We start from the raw sequence: 16,807 nt of genomic DNA on the forward strand, positions 1-16,807 counted from the left end.
GAGAAGAAGAAATTTCTGGTGCAGAATTAACACATTTGTGCACAACCATTTGGAGAGAATCAAAGAAAGTTTGGTCAACCAATTCGTCAACATTATAGGAGGAGGATAGGATGAAATATGATGAATTGAACAGGTGTGCTCAACTTTTTCAACTTAGACAGGCTATAATTATGTCAGTGTAGAACATACCTGATAAGAAGAACTTTGTGGTCACAATTGCTTACTTGTACCTATTTTTTTGCACAATCTAATACAAAATTAGGTTAGAAGAGTCAAAAATATGAAATTGGGACACACAACTAAATGTGCAAGACTGAGTCGAATAACATTTTAGCTAATAAGATTAAGAAGAAATTATTCTAGTCAATCATTGAGGGGAGTTCATGCAATTTTAATCATCCCCAAGTCTAACCTATTCCTTTCAAAACGCTCTCTACTTAGTGTCTTTGGTGCTTTTCCAGTCAATTAAGTAACTCACATAGTCAACATTTTATAGCCCTCAAGAGTGAAATTACTTTAATTTGAATACTATAGTATTAAACTATTGATTTCCATGAGATATCTTAAGATTCTTGTGACAACACCAATTCTTATGAATTACCAACAAAATTATCATTAGCTTGTGTTGGTGTTATCGATGCATCAATTTCTTGATTTGTTGTTCCCCCTATCAATATGCCATTGGTCTGTACAACAGTTGAACCAGGTGGTACAATATGTTCCTGTGCATGCTCATCAGTTTCATAGTCATCCTTTTTTTTTCGTTATCTCCAAAAGATCCATTCCCCCTTTAAATGTGGTGAGTGAAAGAAACCTTTTTTCCTTCCAGTCTTATACCTTGAGAAAGATTTATCCATGTACAAATTTTTCTTGCCTCCTTTCACTCTCACCTGCAAAACAAATTAGGAGTTAACTTTAGACACCCAGACAAGTTTGGATCCTTTCTTATGAGAAAAAAAGATGTATGAGGTTCCTTCTAGCCCATCAAGGCAACAGGTTATGTGACCTGTTTCTCTGACCAAATTTGACCTACTTGTTAGCTTGTGCTAACATGGAATCAGATTTTTTTGCTAAACTTATGCTTTTTTATTTGCTTTTTGCTGCAACTGGACATTCAGTGGTTGGATGCTCTTGGTTACCACAAATATAACACAGATCTTTAATAGCATTAGAACTTTTATAAAAGCTCAACCCAACCTTTTTATTGTGAGTTCTTTGACCTAACTTATGAATAATTCTTGAATAATGTGTCAATCTATTAGCTCTTTCAAGATTAAGTTTCAATTTAGAAACTTCTTGACTCAATTGACTAACCTTTTTTTTTTTCACAAAAGTATTCATGTTTAATCCTAGTCAATTCTAACTCAATTTTTTCTTGTTCCTCACTTTTGACCTTTTTTTCCTTTTTAGAAAGAATCAGTTTCAAGATTTCAGATTTGAGGGTCAGGTTTGATGAATCAAGTCTGCTAACCTGTTCCTTAAGATTGCATTTTTCCTTTTCAACAATGTTCTTACAAGTTTCTAGATCAATAAAATCAAACTCGAGACTTGCAAGATTGCTGAATAACTCATCCCTATCAGAAGTTAATTCTTGGAAATCATCAATTAGAGCACTCATTAAGGAAATAAGTTTTGTTTTAGAAAACAAATGCAACTTTTCTTTAAGTTCTAGTATACTTATCTCAGATGCATCATCTTCTTTCTCAAAGTCTGAATCTCTAAGAGCCATGAGTGTTGTTTCATCAACTTCGTCATCATCTGAGTCAGATCCCCAAGATGCTACCATTGCATATTTTTTCCTCTTTTAGTTTTTTTTTCTTTTAATTCCTTTTCAGCCCTTTCCTTTCTCTATTCTATTTCTGAGACAGGACAATCCCAAATTTTATGATCAATCTTAGCACACTTGTAGCATCCATTTGGATTGTCATTGGACCATTTCTTGCTACCTGTTCCCTTCTTCTTTTTGAAGAATGTGCTGAAGTTCTTAGTTATAAAGGCAACTTGTTTTTCATCAAGTTCAATTTCTTCATAACTGTCACATGTCTTCAGAGCTAAGGTATCCTCAGGGACTGCTAGCTCTTTAGTTCCATCAATTTCCATTTCATAAGTTCTCAGATTCCCTACTAGTTCATCTAGTGTCATATCTGCGAGATCCTTATTTGCCTCCCTAATAGCAGTCACTTTAATATTCCATTTTGATTTTGGTAGCACCCTCGACACCTTTTCGACTTGTTCTTCAACAGTGATCATTTCATGCAAAGCTTCATTCTCCTTCATCTTAAAAGCTTCGTATTCAGTAAAGAGAAGAGCAATCCTGAATTTTCTTACCTGAGAGGTACCCTCATGAAATTATGCCAGACGAAAGCAAAATGATGGAGCAATCAGTAAAGTGAAGTAACTGAAAATCTTACTAGCAAGCATGGTGGTTTCAAAAGATGTAGGGAGCAGTTTAGAAGTTCAAGGATACGATAATACCAGTCACAAAATACTATAACAATAGTTGTTCTTATTTAGTTTTTGTATTTTTTTACGGTTGTTTTGATATTTGAAGGTAGTAGGAACTTTTCTAATTGTTATCAGGATACCCAAAGTTTTTTTGGTTACTCTATATTGATTTTTGATTTCTTTTGGTTGAACTTTATTGATGTGATGAAGTAAAGCAACAATGTTTTTAGTTGGGGAAGTTCTTGTGCTTGTATTAGTTTTTGTAGATTATATAATTTTCAACCCAATTTGATACTTGCATTTGTTGCATTCAGCTATATACATGATGTTTCTTGATGAATATTTGAGAAAAAAAAATAGTTGGTACAAAAATAGGTGGTACAGAATTGCATTTGTTGCATTCAACTTGATACATGGTGTTTCTTGATGAATATTTGGAAAAAATGGAGCACAAGGTCATGCTCTGAATATTAGCTTTTAATTAATTCATAAAATGTTAGCAATTTTCTATATTCTTGTGTTTTATACGTCTGATTCAACATGGTTTACATACAATGCATAAGTGGCCTACCTGCTTATTTCTCCTTTATCTCTATCTTTGAACTTTACATGTATCAAAATATGATTTTACAGATTGTAAGCTAATAGGAAAACTAGGATATATAATATCTATCACTATCTAACGTGCTAGGACTAATTTTTTTCATTGTTTTTCTAGCTTTCATACACCACAATACAATTATGAAGAATCGTTGTTTTGATGACATAGTATTCGATGTCCTCACATAGTATTCGTTATTTTGCTATTGAAAATACCATGAAAATAACACATTGTTTGTTATTGATTCAAGCACCTGCATACCAAGTTGCAACTACTGCACATTACTGTGCATTTCTGGTGTATGATGTTATTTTTTGCAACAATATATACGTGTTTAGTCATATTAATTGAAAAAAAAAATTCACCAACTCTCAAACATTTGTTTATTTTAAATCAATAAAAATAAATATTCATAACCACAAAATTACTTAAAACAACACAAATATTAACACTTATGTAGAACCTTATGATATACTTGGGCGTATAGGAGGAGTGGCATATCGTCTGGCACTCCCTTCTGAGATGTCCTTCATTCATCCAGTGTTTCACGTCTCTATACTAAGTAAGTGTATATTAGATGCTTCTCGCGTGCTCGAAGCACCAACCTTTCAACTTGATGATAACTTAACATATGAAGAGGAATCAGTGGCGATTATTGATAAACAAATAAGAAGATTACGTTCAAAAGAGTTTGCATCCGTGAAGGTCTTATGGAAGAACCATACCACTGGTGAAGTTACTTAGAAGTCAAAAAAGGATATGAAACTCAAGTACCCTCACTTGTTTTAGTTTTCAGGAATGCACTTGTTCTAAATTTGGAGATCGAATTCTTAAAGTGGGGAGAATGTAATATCACATATCATGTTAATTCTAGTTGTACAACTAAAAGATAAAGAGAAAGTGGGCCAATCCATTTACTAATTAAAAAGGGAAAAGGACGGGCTTATGTCCATATACTAATCTTAAATAAAAGGGGATTGGGGAAGTAATTTATGCGTACTGATCAGCAACACTTAAAAAAAAAATTATAAAGCAAGGTTGGGGAAAGGTTGCTGCAAACATCACGTCCAACCAAGGAAAAAAAAAACAAGCCGAATAGGTAGAGAAGAAGAGGAGGAGTAAGGGAAAAAAGGAGGGAAAATAATGAGACTTCTATCGGGTTTAAGGTAAATCCTTTTTTACATATTTATCGTGATTTTTAGCCTTGATAATTCATTTTGGGTAGTGAAATTTTATTGCTAAAGGTAAGAATTATGCACCGTAAGGGTTATTTCGGATACAAAGTTTGATAAATTGGAAGTTATTATGAACTTTGAGGGTTGGGTAGTCTAATTTTATCACAAAATTAGCCTAAATAAGAGAATTAACTTGAGATTGATATGATATGATTTTAGATTCTATCGAAGGGAGTCCTATTAATTGTTCGAGGTGACAAGATGGTATTTCAAAAATTGTACAGTGAGTAGCAATCTTACCACGATTTGTGTTTATTAAAATGCATATTTATACATGTTTTTAATGAAACAATGAGTTATGATATACTTTGAAATTGCATGTAGGACAAGTCCTTTATTTGATATGATATTGAAATGATTATTTGAAATATGATCTTGATATGATATTGAAATGGTTATTTAAGATATGATCTTGATGTGATAGTGAAATGGTTATTTGAGATATGATCTTGATATTATATTGAAATAGTTATTTGAGATACGATCTTGATATGATATTGAAATGGTTATTTGATATATGAACTTGATATGATATTGAAATGGTTATTTATGATATTATTACGGTGAATATTTTTACTTACATGAGAAATAAGTATTTTTGACATGTGTTTTTATTCAAATTTATATGTAACATGATTTGATATGAACTTTAAATAATATGTATTATTCTGAAAAATGCTTTCATATGAATATTCTATTGTTTACAAAGAATTTATAAATGGGAGTAGACCTTGATTTGAATCTCGTAGCTAGCGGCGGGATCGTTAGACCTGGTGCACCTTGTATTTACTGATGAATGTTACATCCCTCGCTAGTGGAAAGGTAGAACTAGCATACTGATACTGATATGATTTGACTCCTTTATGAGGGCTCCACTGTTTTGGGTTATTCTTAATGAAGAAGAATGTCATACTGATTACATGATTCATTCTTGGAAACCTCCCAAATATGTAATATTTGATATGATATGATGTTTTTCAAAGTTTATTACTGAACTATTGGTTCACTAATTGTTTACATGAAAAAATGATATTATTTATCGTTACTGTTTTCTGAAAGAGCATTATTTCATGATGTTTTATGACTTGTTCCTATTAAAACAATTGTGGTTAAGTGTTATTACTCACTGGGCTAGCGTCTCACTCCTCTCTATTATTTTTCAGAGAATGCAGGTGACGGTGAGGATCTCGTTGGCTAGAGGATTCGAGTAGCATATTCCTGGTGAGCCCCGCAATTATTCACGTGGGCTATAGTTTATTTATTTGTTATGTTTTTTTTCTTGAAAACTCTTAGTTTTCTCCATAGTCATGTCTATAGAGTTTTGAGTCTTTCGTTAGTTTGGAATATTAAATTTTTTCTCATCTTTGGAGATGGTTTTCGCATTGTTAGTTAGTGGTACTGGTGAATTGTTGATGATCTATGGTGAGATGTGTTGGTGTTTGTGTGGTGGTTGTGATGTTAGGTTGTTTTGTGGTTGAATTGAGACAGGAAATTTTCTTGGTAGGCCCCAAAACAGGGGAAATTCTGCCCAATTTTTTGTAGAATTTTGACAAGGCTTGCTTTGGAGTCCTAAACTCCTTAGCGCCGGTCATGATCCTATTTTGGGTCGTGACATGTAATTATTAAGATAATAATTGCACAACTTAGTAATTACACTGATTGCGACGACATGTTTGGTTGCACGGTTAAAATTACACAGTTGAATTTAAATTTTAAAATAAAAGATAAAATTTGACGAATAATATGATTATCATCTTTGTCAAATGAATGCCTCCTTCACCAATACTTTGTTGTCCTTGATGCACTTCACTTGATATAGGTCATGAACCTTTTCACTCACCTTGGTTAATCTATACAACTTCTTATTCATGTCCTTGTCCTCTAATTCAGCATATAAGTGTTTAAAAACTGACGTTTTTACAAATCAAGTACATTCATTCTAAATAATAGTCACAAAAAGTATAATTAAATATGATTTCAACTTTGAGAATTTCAAATGACGTGAATACTTTTTAGGGTAAAGGACATTGTATAGTCCTTTAAAAAAAATAATTTTTTTTTTACACAAAGTAGCATACTTAAGACTATAATTACAATAAATAGCAACACTTTTGTAAAATTACTCTTTATAGAAAGAGTAACATTAATTTACTCATTAACTAGGCAAGTGCATGTTTTACTCTCACTACTTTACATTTTTCTATTTTCACGTCACTATTTCACCTCCCTCAAATATAGCAATATCTTTTACCCCTTTTTTTTCATCTTATTTTTTTTTATCATTTTATTTTTTATTTTATTTTATTTTCATTTTTTTAATTTCACTTTATTTTCTCTCTTTTATTTCTCTTTTTTTTTTCCTTTTTTGTTTTTTATTTTTTATTTTATTTTTATTTTATTTTTCATATTTGAAGATAATGATCTTCAAGATTTCAAAATAAAATATCATTACCGTCTTTCACTCTCTTATATCTCTACCTTTTTTTCTTGTTAGCTTTTTTTCATCTTATTTTTTATCATTTTATTTTTTTATTTTGATTTCTTTTTCTTTTTCATTTTTTCTTTCCACTTTATTTTCTCTCTTCTGTTTTTCTTTTTTTTTTTTCCTTTTTCGTTCTTTTGTCGTTTCTCATATCTTTTTTTCTTTTCTATTGTTTTCCTTTTATTTTTTTCTCATATTTACACTTCTATTTCTCGTTCTTCCTCTTTTTTTCTTTTTCACTTCTCTTTTTTTCGTTTTTTTTATTTTTATTTTTTTTTTTCCTTTTTTTACTCTTATATCTCCAACTTTTATTTTGAAAAATAAAATATATATATCACATACACATGCAAAAAACATACAAAACGCATAGCCATACAAATTTGAATATGTATTTACAGTACAAAACATACATATGTATTTACGAAATACATACCATATTCATATTAAACAATAACAAACATTACTATACTATATATCTTCATATGTATTTGCGAAATACAAAGGTGACTCATATAAAATAAGAATATACATATGGATCGGGTATATATTCTATAAATACATATGCAGAGCTATATGTATTTTATACGGTGTTGAATTTATCTTTGAATTGTAATGATATGTCATTTTAGAGGGTAATATATGTACTTATTTGTTTCCTTTTACTGTTTAAGATATGCATCATGTATTTTTTTACTATCTATATGTATATGTATAAATTTTCATTTTTGTTATACAGATTTTGTGTCCTATATGTTTATATACATGTGAAGTCAGATATGTATTTCTGTAAATATATATGCAGATATATATGTATGTTTTTTACCGTAAATATATATGCAGATCTGTATGTTTATTTATTTTGTATATTTTTTGAATATGTATATGTGATATAGATATTTGTCTATTAAAAATAAAAGATAGAGATAGAAGAGTAAAAAAAATTGAAAAAACAAAAATAAAAAATATAAATTAACAAAAAAGTGAAAAAGGAAAAAAAGAAAGAGAATTGAAAACTAAAAATAGAAGTGTAAAAACAAAAGTGAATAAAATAAAAAAAAGAAAAATAAATAAATAAATAAATAAATAAATAAATAAATGAAAAAGGGAAAACAAAAGAAGAGAGAAGTAGAAGAGAGAAATAAAGTGGAAAGAAAAAAATGAAAAAGAAAAAAAAATTGGAAAAACTAACAAGAAAAAAAGTTAGAGATACAAGAGAATAATATTTTGAAATTTTGAAGATCATGCAAATAATAACCTTCCTATTTGAGGTTGATTTGGAAAAGAAATCTACTAATTTAAATAAGAATAATTTTGGGAATTTAATTAGATGGATAATTATTCATTATTTAACTCAACTAATTTGAGTAAAACAAGGACAGTAAATCTTGTGGTATATATATTTGTATAGTAACAATTTACTTAAATACAATATACAATTTACTATTTTTCGTAATTATGAAACTATTGCTATAAAAATTACAATTAAGGCTCTATATTGTTATTTCTGAAATTTTCCCCAAAAATAATATCCCAAGTTTGGGCATATGGACACTTGAGCCCTCTTCCCATTGTCCATTGGGCCATTTTTGGCCATCCCCTTCCCTTGGCCATTCGGCCTTTTACTCTTTTTTTTGCTATAAAATTTTTAACTGAAAAATATTTTATTTTTTTTATTGGTAAAAAATAATAATTAAATATAATTATATAAAAACGGTATAATTGTTATATAAATATATATATATATATATATATATATATATATATATATATATATATTGTATAAAATGTGTATAGTACTTTATAGTTGATGTATAAAATATACATTCGAATAATAATTGCAGCTAAAGGTTGTATAGTATGTGTATAAAAATTGTATAATTGTTGTATAAAATGTGTATAGAAACTATATATATAAGGTGTATAGAAACTGTATCACTGTTGTATAAAATCCATATATGTTTAGAATGTGTATAGAAACTGTATGATTATTGTATAAAATGTTTATAAAATTGTATAATTGTTGTATAAAATGTGTATAAAAACTATATATATATAAGGCATATAGAAACTGTATCATTGTTGTATAAAATTTATATATGTATAAAATGTGCATAGAAACATTATAATTATTGTATTATACACATATATACAATCTGTATAAAAACTGTATCATTTTTGTATAACTATTATATAGAATATGTATATGTACAAAATGTGTGTAAAATTATATCATCATTTATTAAAACATGTATATGAGTCATTAAAATATGTTATCTTTAAAAAATTGTATATCAAAAAAATACAAAATTTTATTTGGTTACGATATTATAAATTAGTATTTAATTAACTTAAAAGAGAACTACAAAATCTATTTGATTGTTTTGTTGATAAAATTAAAAAAATAAATAAAAATATTAGTTTTTTAGAAAAAAATGAGCAACCCAAAAAAGGGAAAACAGAAGTAAACACAACTAGAAGAAATAAAAAAAACAATAGTGCAAAACCAACAAAAAGCAAATACAATTTATACAATAATAATAATAATAATAATAATAATAATAATAATAATAATAATTAAAAAAAAATAAATAGACAGAGCAACAGCAAAAGTAAAACAAAACATACAATATCAATAAAATAAAATAAAATAAAAAATCAAAGAAAGCGACTTAACTAGCGAATGGCTAAAAAATGGGATTTCGTATTCATGGACATTTTCGTGTCTTTTTTTTTTTTTCTTTTGATTGGGAGACTGTTTTTGTCTTTCCCCTACTTTTTATTCAAGACCAAATGCTTGCCTAATATTACTATCTAATTAGATGGAAAGAGCCAGCAAGAGCACGTCAACATGACTGCTTACTGGCCTATATCATTTTAATTAATTATTATATATTATTTACGTATCAAAAAAATTAATAATATTTAATTATAAAAATAAATATTTATGACATGTTCGCTTCAACCGTAATTTTACTATATCATTTATAATTAATTATTATAAGTCATCTAAATATTAAAAAATTAATATTAAAAAAATATTATAAAGTCATCTAAATATTAAAAAATTAACAATATTTAATGCTAAATTAACTTGACGTCCTATGTGAGGCTACTTAATTTTTTTTCACAAATATATTTTATAGTAATTTTGTTATATCACTTCTAATAAGTTTTGTAATTTTGTTATTTCATTTCTAATTAGTTATTATAATTTATACGTCATTTAAAACACGTATACTAATCTGCCTCAATCGTAATTTTACTATACCACCCCTAATTAATTATTGTGGTCATCTAAGCATTATGACACTTAAATTGAAATAGAAAAAAAGTATTATAGATCACAATAATTAAAAAATATAATTGACTATCAATGCCACAAAAGTTTGGATAAGGAGAATAATATATAAATGTATTATAAAATACTCCGTTAACAACTTAAAATATCTAAAAAGATTAATCCGTTATGTATTTCAAAAATATACGTAACAAGTATTATCAATCGCAATAATTAACAACTTAAAAAATTTAAACGATATAAAATATTTGGTTGATTCTCGAAATTATAGCAATACCACTTAAATTGGAATAAAAGAAAAATATTATAAATTACAATAACTAAAAACTTAAATTATTTTAAAAATTTAATTGACTAACAACGCCACAAAAATTTGAACGGCGAGAGTAACGTATATTGTTTCAAAATTACATAAAAAATATTATAAATTAAAATAGTAAACTTAAAATATCTAAAAACATATTAAAAATATGATTGATTATTTAAATTATATTTGTATCAAATAAATCGAGACAAAAAAATCTAAAAAAACAGTAATATAAGCTCACCAAATTTTATTTTTTACAGTTTTTATTAATTTATACATTTATAAAATTTAATTTTGATTGTGAATTAAATTTTTGAAACAAAATTATGTATTTGTATAAGAAATCATAATAATTGATAATTTAAAATATTTTAAGATTATATACAAAAATTACTCTAAAAAATAAATTTATTTACATTTAAAAATTCAAAAGATGTCAAATTAATTGTTATAATTATTCTCGTAACGATAATTAGTGTGATTACCCGTACGTTAATAGTCAAACTATTTATCTCGTAGTAATAATATTATTTTAATTATGTGCAAAAATAAATCAGCTGAGCCCAAGATCCCAAGATGAAGAAATAACAATGGCGAACGGTGAAGTGAGTTGTTCAAGGGCAGCCGGTGAACACAATAACTCTAATTCACCGTTGCCCAGTCAAGCACCACGAATAGCTAGCAATCCACAAATCGAAACAATCAGAGGAAATTATCCCAAAAGAAAAGTCTGCCCATTTGCTCGCCATTTTCCTGTATCCAAGATGAGGAAAATTCTCGGATCTGACGTGATGAGGCAAGTAGTGCTGGAATATAATGATCAGCGGAATTTGAGAGGCTCATTGAAGAGAAAAGATTAAAAGTGTATGCAGTTACTAGGATACAAGAGGAGAAAATGGCTTACAGACAGCAGGTGGAACATACACTTTGTTTTGATCCCTCAGGCAAACAGCCACAGCCACTCGTGTCCATATCCATCACATGAGAGGCCACTACTGGGCTAGATGGAGCGTTTGATATGTTGTTAGACTTTGATGATCTTATGGGAAACAATAACAACCAAACCGGAGACACCGGAATTGGAGAAGCATTGGGAGTCTCTCATACAGATCATGGTGCTCAAGTTGTGTCGAATAATCCGCAAACTGACCAGTATACAATATCATGGCATGCTGGAGTACTTCCAGATATGACCAGCGCTGATGCATAAATTAGAGAGACAAACGCTGGAGTGCAGCAATACAACTACCAACAAACTAGATCACATCAAAATCTAAACCACCTTAGATAAACAAAAGAAATCAAACACTAACAATCCATGATCATACCTCATTAGGTAAAGGCACACTATAGCACAGTTGTCATTTTTTGAAGTTGGATATTTTAGTCTCCATGCTCTAGTAGCACAGTCAACAAGAGCTCGGCCAGCTGTAGCACGACTGGGAGCGGAGGCCACAATATCCACAGCTTCCTTATTAGAAAGGACATCCAAAACCTACATCTCGAAAGTCAATATTACAAAGCCAAAAATGTACATGTGGTATCACAAAGAATACGATGTATGTTTTCTGTATGGTTGAGAGAGGATTAAACAACATGAGATAAAGTACCCCATCAGATGCAAGGAGGACAAACTCATCCCTTTCGGTAATGTGGTGGTAATACACATCCGGCACAGAAATTAAACCAAAATCCTTGAGACAAAAATCACCAAATGCTCTGGCCGGCCATTGCCAAACCTGGAGAGTCACAGTTTGGCAACCACACATGTGCAACCTCTGGCTCATCTTGCAGTGCAAAAAACCTTCTTTTACACTTATGAACTCTAGCAGCTCCTCCTACAAGAGGAAGACAAACTACTGATTTCAAACAATTGAAATAAATTTAAGCGATTTCAGCTTCAGCTTCAGCTAATGTGCCCAGTGTGTGTTGGGTGGGACAGGGAAGAGAAAGAGACAGACAGACAGACTAGGAAGAATAGACTTCAAATCTACTGTCAACTGCACAGCCATTAAGGAGTTGTCATTATCTCTTGTTGCCAAAACAGCTCTCGAGTCACCAACATTACCGACAAATATATCCTGGCCTTGAGCACATTCAGATACGTTATTATCCCCTCTTTCAAGACACTAAACAATTAGTGATGCAAATATAACCATGCTAAAGCAGAATCATGTGCAAACCTTCCCACTCAATCTTTATTATTTTCTGGAAGCAAATGTTTCAACATCATATCCAGGTCAACAGAGATATTCATCAATCCAAAATTCACATGATTTTACATAAATGCAAAGTCATGAAAATAGTTGATTAAGGAAGAATTACAAAGTAAATTTCGAATAAGTCAGGACACAAACTGATAACATGCAATATGATGCGCAAGGTAAGGAAAAGGCCCTGCATTTCTGACCAAATGCAAATGTGTTGATTGAAGAAGACTTCAGCATGAAAGCATTATGCTAAAGTATATTTACCAGAAATTCCAGTTTTCCATATATGCGGACTGACCAAGGTCCTCTAGAAGTAACAATGATTTTGATACTGAATTACTTACTAGAAGAAACTATTGTATCCTTCTTTTGACAGAAGAAGCAAATAAAATACATGCACTTAGATGCTAATGCACAATGATCCCAAACATGCATATCTGACAAGTATGGACCACACTGTTTTTCCAGCCTCAATGAACTTACTCTAGTTTTAAATGCACCAATTCCAGCTGAAGCTAAATGAAACCAAGATTATGGTAACTACCGCACTATCAAAGTAACAGCAGCTGAGGGGTGTAACTTCAGTTCCTTAACCATTGATCTAAAAGCCCTTAACATTGACCTCTTAAGTGGCAGATGGATTTCTGGGAAATTTTCATCATTCTAAGCTTCCACTGATTCGACCAAATCATCATCCACAATGCCGTCAAAATGCAAGCCTCCATCAGTATTTCTGTTCTCAGATACAGAATTTTTATCACCGTAGGTTTTAGTTTCCCACTCTGAACGCAGCAAAATTGGAATATAATCTCAAACTTTTTGTGCAACCATATGACATGCCCATCAAATACTCCACATAGGACTGTATTGCTTCTCGAACAATAATTCTAGAGTAGAAACATTCCAACCAAGTCATAAACTGACCCAATAGACAAGAACAAATTAATTTATCGTTTGTCAAATAACAGATAAAACGAAACAAGAGATAATAGCTACACTTTCGGCTTTCCTACACAATTTTGACGCTCAACGATGATGGTAACCACATGAAGTAGAACTCCAATTAAAATTCCAGAAATGCCCGGGGATGAAGGTGTTTGAGTGAATTACCATTTGGTGTTTAGTTTTCAGCAGGAAAGTTACTTTTGCTAAGACAGCTACCCCAGCTGATGAATTGAAGGAGCATGAGAACAAAATAGCATGTGTAAACTGTTAAAAGATTCAACTATTAGATTCACCACAACCCAAAAGCAAACAAAAAGGTACAAGAAGAAATACAGCAGTCTGGAAATGTGATCCATTTTCAGAATATTCATCCTTTTACACTTCCCTAATCAATCTTTGATGAGCTACTATGAAGGTTCAACTATTAACATTACATGCTATTCCAATAATGACAGTACAGTGCAGCAAAATCCTTTAACTAAACTCAGCGCTATTCCTGAGCACCCAACTCAAATCACCATAATGAACTCTAAAATGATGCCCAAAGAGTTATAGTAAGCATACATATCAATCTAATTTCATATTTGACACAATCACCAAGATTCAATTTTTACAGACATTTAGGTGTTAACGAACAACAAATAGCAGATTCCAATTCTAAGACATTCATGCACATTCACACTCAAGGGTGCATCCAAACTTAGTAATGGTGGGACAGGACAAGTACCCTATGAATTAGATGCAAAAATGAGGGAAATTACACACACAACAACAACAACATAGCAAGTGAAATCCCACGAGAGGGGTCTGAGACCGGGTGTGCCTGTGCCTCGGAGCACGGACTTTCACTAAGGAAGTTCAGATATAAAAAGTGAACACACGAATAAATTATAGGGGGTTCAGCATCTATTATATATAGATAAAAAGGAAGTGCAAAATTTTGTCGAAACCCCTTGGCCATACCTAGCTCCGCCCCAACTTCTGAGAGGTTGTTTCCAGTAGACACTCAGCTCCAAAAAAGAAAAAATAACACCAATACATTAATTTATCATCAAGAGAGTTAAGTAGCAAACCTCCCAAACAATCATGGCATCTTGACTGATACCTTGTTGTCCTTGCTGAGTATATAAACAAGCAACACTACTACCACCATTCCCAATTAACCTTCCCTGAATCTGCTCAAACCCCACCTCAGCTCCTCCTCCGGCACTCAACTTGCTTATAAATGTACTAATATCACCATTAGAAGAACTGCTCTTCCTCAACTTCAAATCAATTTTTTTTACTCTCATTTTCATTTTTCTTCTCTTTACTTGAAGAATAGCAAATTCCTATTCTTTTGCTCCAAATAAAAAAAATAAAATTTTCTCAACACAACGCAAAAGAAAAAAAAAAACCGTGTGTTACCTAATATTCCTTGACCATTTAGTCGAGGTACGCAAAAGTTATTCCTTACACCACAGTTATCCAAAAAAGCAAATTTTTCCAGCACATATAAAAAAATACTAGGTAAATCTTCCCGTCCATCACTAACAGCTAGCCTGAACACCAGGTTATAAATAATAAACTCAAATGTTAGTAAAAAAATGTTAATTAACATTCTTGTTTTTGTAGTGATCCATCCAAAACCTTTCTTCTTTCTTCATTCACCATTACAGCCCCACGAACACCAAGGCCAATCTTTTCACCAATACTCTACATGGGTTTATCAAGAACCAATATTAACACCAAAAGAGCAAAAACCCATCAATGATTCATCATAAAAACTGAGCAACTTAGAAACTAGTTCCCTCAAATCATCAATCTATAGCACCATTACAGTTCATACTGCCAAATTAGCAAAACAAAAGTTATTCAATTGATGGAATTGAAAGCAGTGATGCTGAAGCCACCGCGACAACATCGCAGATTTTGCGAAATGAAATTCCATCATCTCCAACACAAATTCGTGAACATGCAAGAATAGAAACAGATGGAGGAGATCATTCTGCTCATACCATTCAAATCCCAGCCAAAAAAAACACCCGTAACACTGTTTTCCATGCCGGAAAAACCCGTAACTCCGGCGATGGGAAAAATTCCGGTCAACCTCAAAATTCTCAATGAAATCCGATTTATGGGGAGGTAAGGAGTGTTTTCAACGCAAAAGCCCCAATTGATTCAACTCCAAACGATTCCACTTTAAAAATTGAGTTTTTGAAACCTAATTTACCAAAATCAGTGAAAAATGAGAAATTAAGGAGTAATTCTCAAAATTCCCACCGTGATTCAATTGAACAAGCATCTGGAAGTGATCAAATGACTAAAGCCCCATCAAAGGTATGCTCTAATCCATCGAATTTGGTTTTTAATGATCCGGCATTGAAAGTTGAAAGCTGTGTTCTTGAAAAGGTTAGAGGGAATTTGGTGCTACTGATTTGCGGTTTTGGTTTTGCGATTTTGATTGTGAGTTTGTTGATGAATTGAATGATTGGGTGAGTGTAATGGGGAGGTCTTTTGAAAAGGCTTGTATTTTGGAAATAAAGGTTGAATCTTTGGAATTGCAGATTCTGGTAGAGAGGTGAAATTGCGGGATAAAGATGGAGAAGTGTTAGCAGACTTATCTGGGAATGCTAGTAGCGATGTAAATTTAGGTGATTCTTTTTGTGCTCTTGTCTCAGTGTTGAGGAGTTGGTCCGGTTTTGGTGGTGAGGAAGAAGCTGAATTGGTTACATTTTTTTAATATTTTTTTTTATGTGGTATTTTAAAAAGGCAAAATGACCTTATGGACCCTTATACTATATCAGTTTTGTAAATTGAACATTTTTATTTATATGTTTATCATCTGGATCCCTAAACCTACTAAAAAATAATATTTTAAACCCTTTTTTGGTGAGTGTAACATACTCTCTTCCACATCAGTCATGTCTGTCACGTCATTTTTTAAAAAAAAATATAGAAAAGGTATTACATTAAATTCCAAGTCATTTTTAAAATGTTACATAACAAATTAAATATTAAAATTAATTTAATTAAATAAGAAAAAGTTATAAATTGTAGAAAAATTTGAATAATCATGCTTTTACAATTAAAATAATTATTTTTAAAATAAAAAAAATATTACGTTAAAAATAATTAAATATTAAAATTAATTTAATTAATTTGAATTTTAAATTTAAATTAGTAAAAAAATAACTACTTAAAACTCTTAACTAATTAATTTATTTAAATTAATTAAATTTTAAATTAATTAATTTATCAAATTTAAAATTCTTACCTAATTTAAATAAATTTTAATTAAATAA

The 16,807-nt window shown here is 30.5% G+C and overlaps 1 long non-coding RNA gene and 1 pseudogene across 1 annotated transcript; one reads left to right on the forward strand and one right to left on the reverse strand.

Annotated features, from left to right (window-relative positions):
- The first annotated feature begins 4,077 nt into the window (after window positions 1-4,077).
- On the forward strand, window positions 4,078-5,803 carry LOC107856196. Its single transcript, XR_001670505.2, has 3 exons — window positions 4,078-4,212; window positions 4,441-4,504; window positions 5,445-5,803. It is a non-coding gene; the product is annotated as an uncharacterized LOC107856196 (long non-coding RNA).
- A 5,061-nt stretch (window positions 5,804-10,864) lies between these two features.
- On the reverse strand, window positions 10,865-15,566 carry LOC107856194 (annotated as a pseudogene).
- Window positions 15,567-16,807: the final 1,241 nt, after the last annotated feature.

Source organism: Capsicum annuum, chromosome 2 (assembly GCF_002878395.1).
Source record: "Capsicum annuum cultivar UCD-10X-F1 chromosome 2, UCD10Xv1.1, whole genome shotgun sequence".
Lineage (NCBI taxonomy): Eukaryota > Viridiplantae > Streptophyta > Magnoliopsida > Solanales > Solanaceae > Capsicum > Capsicum annuum.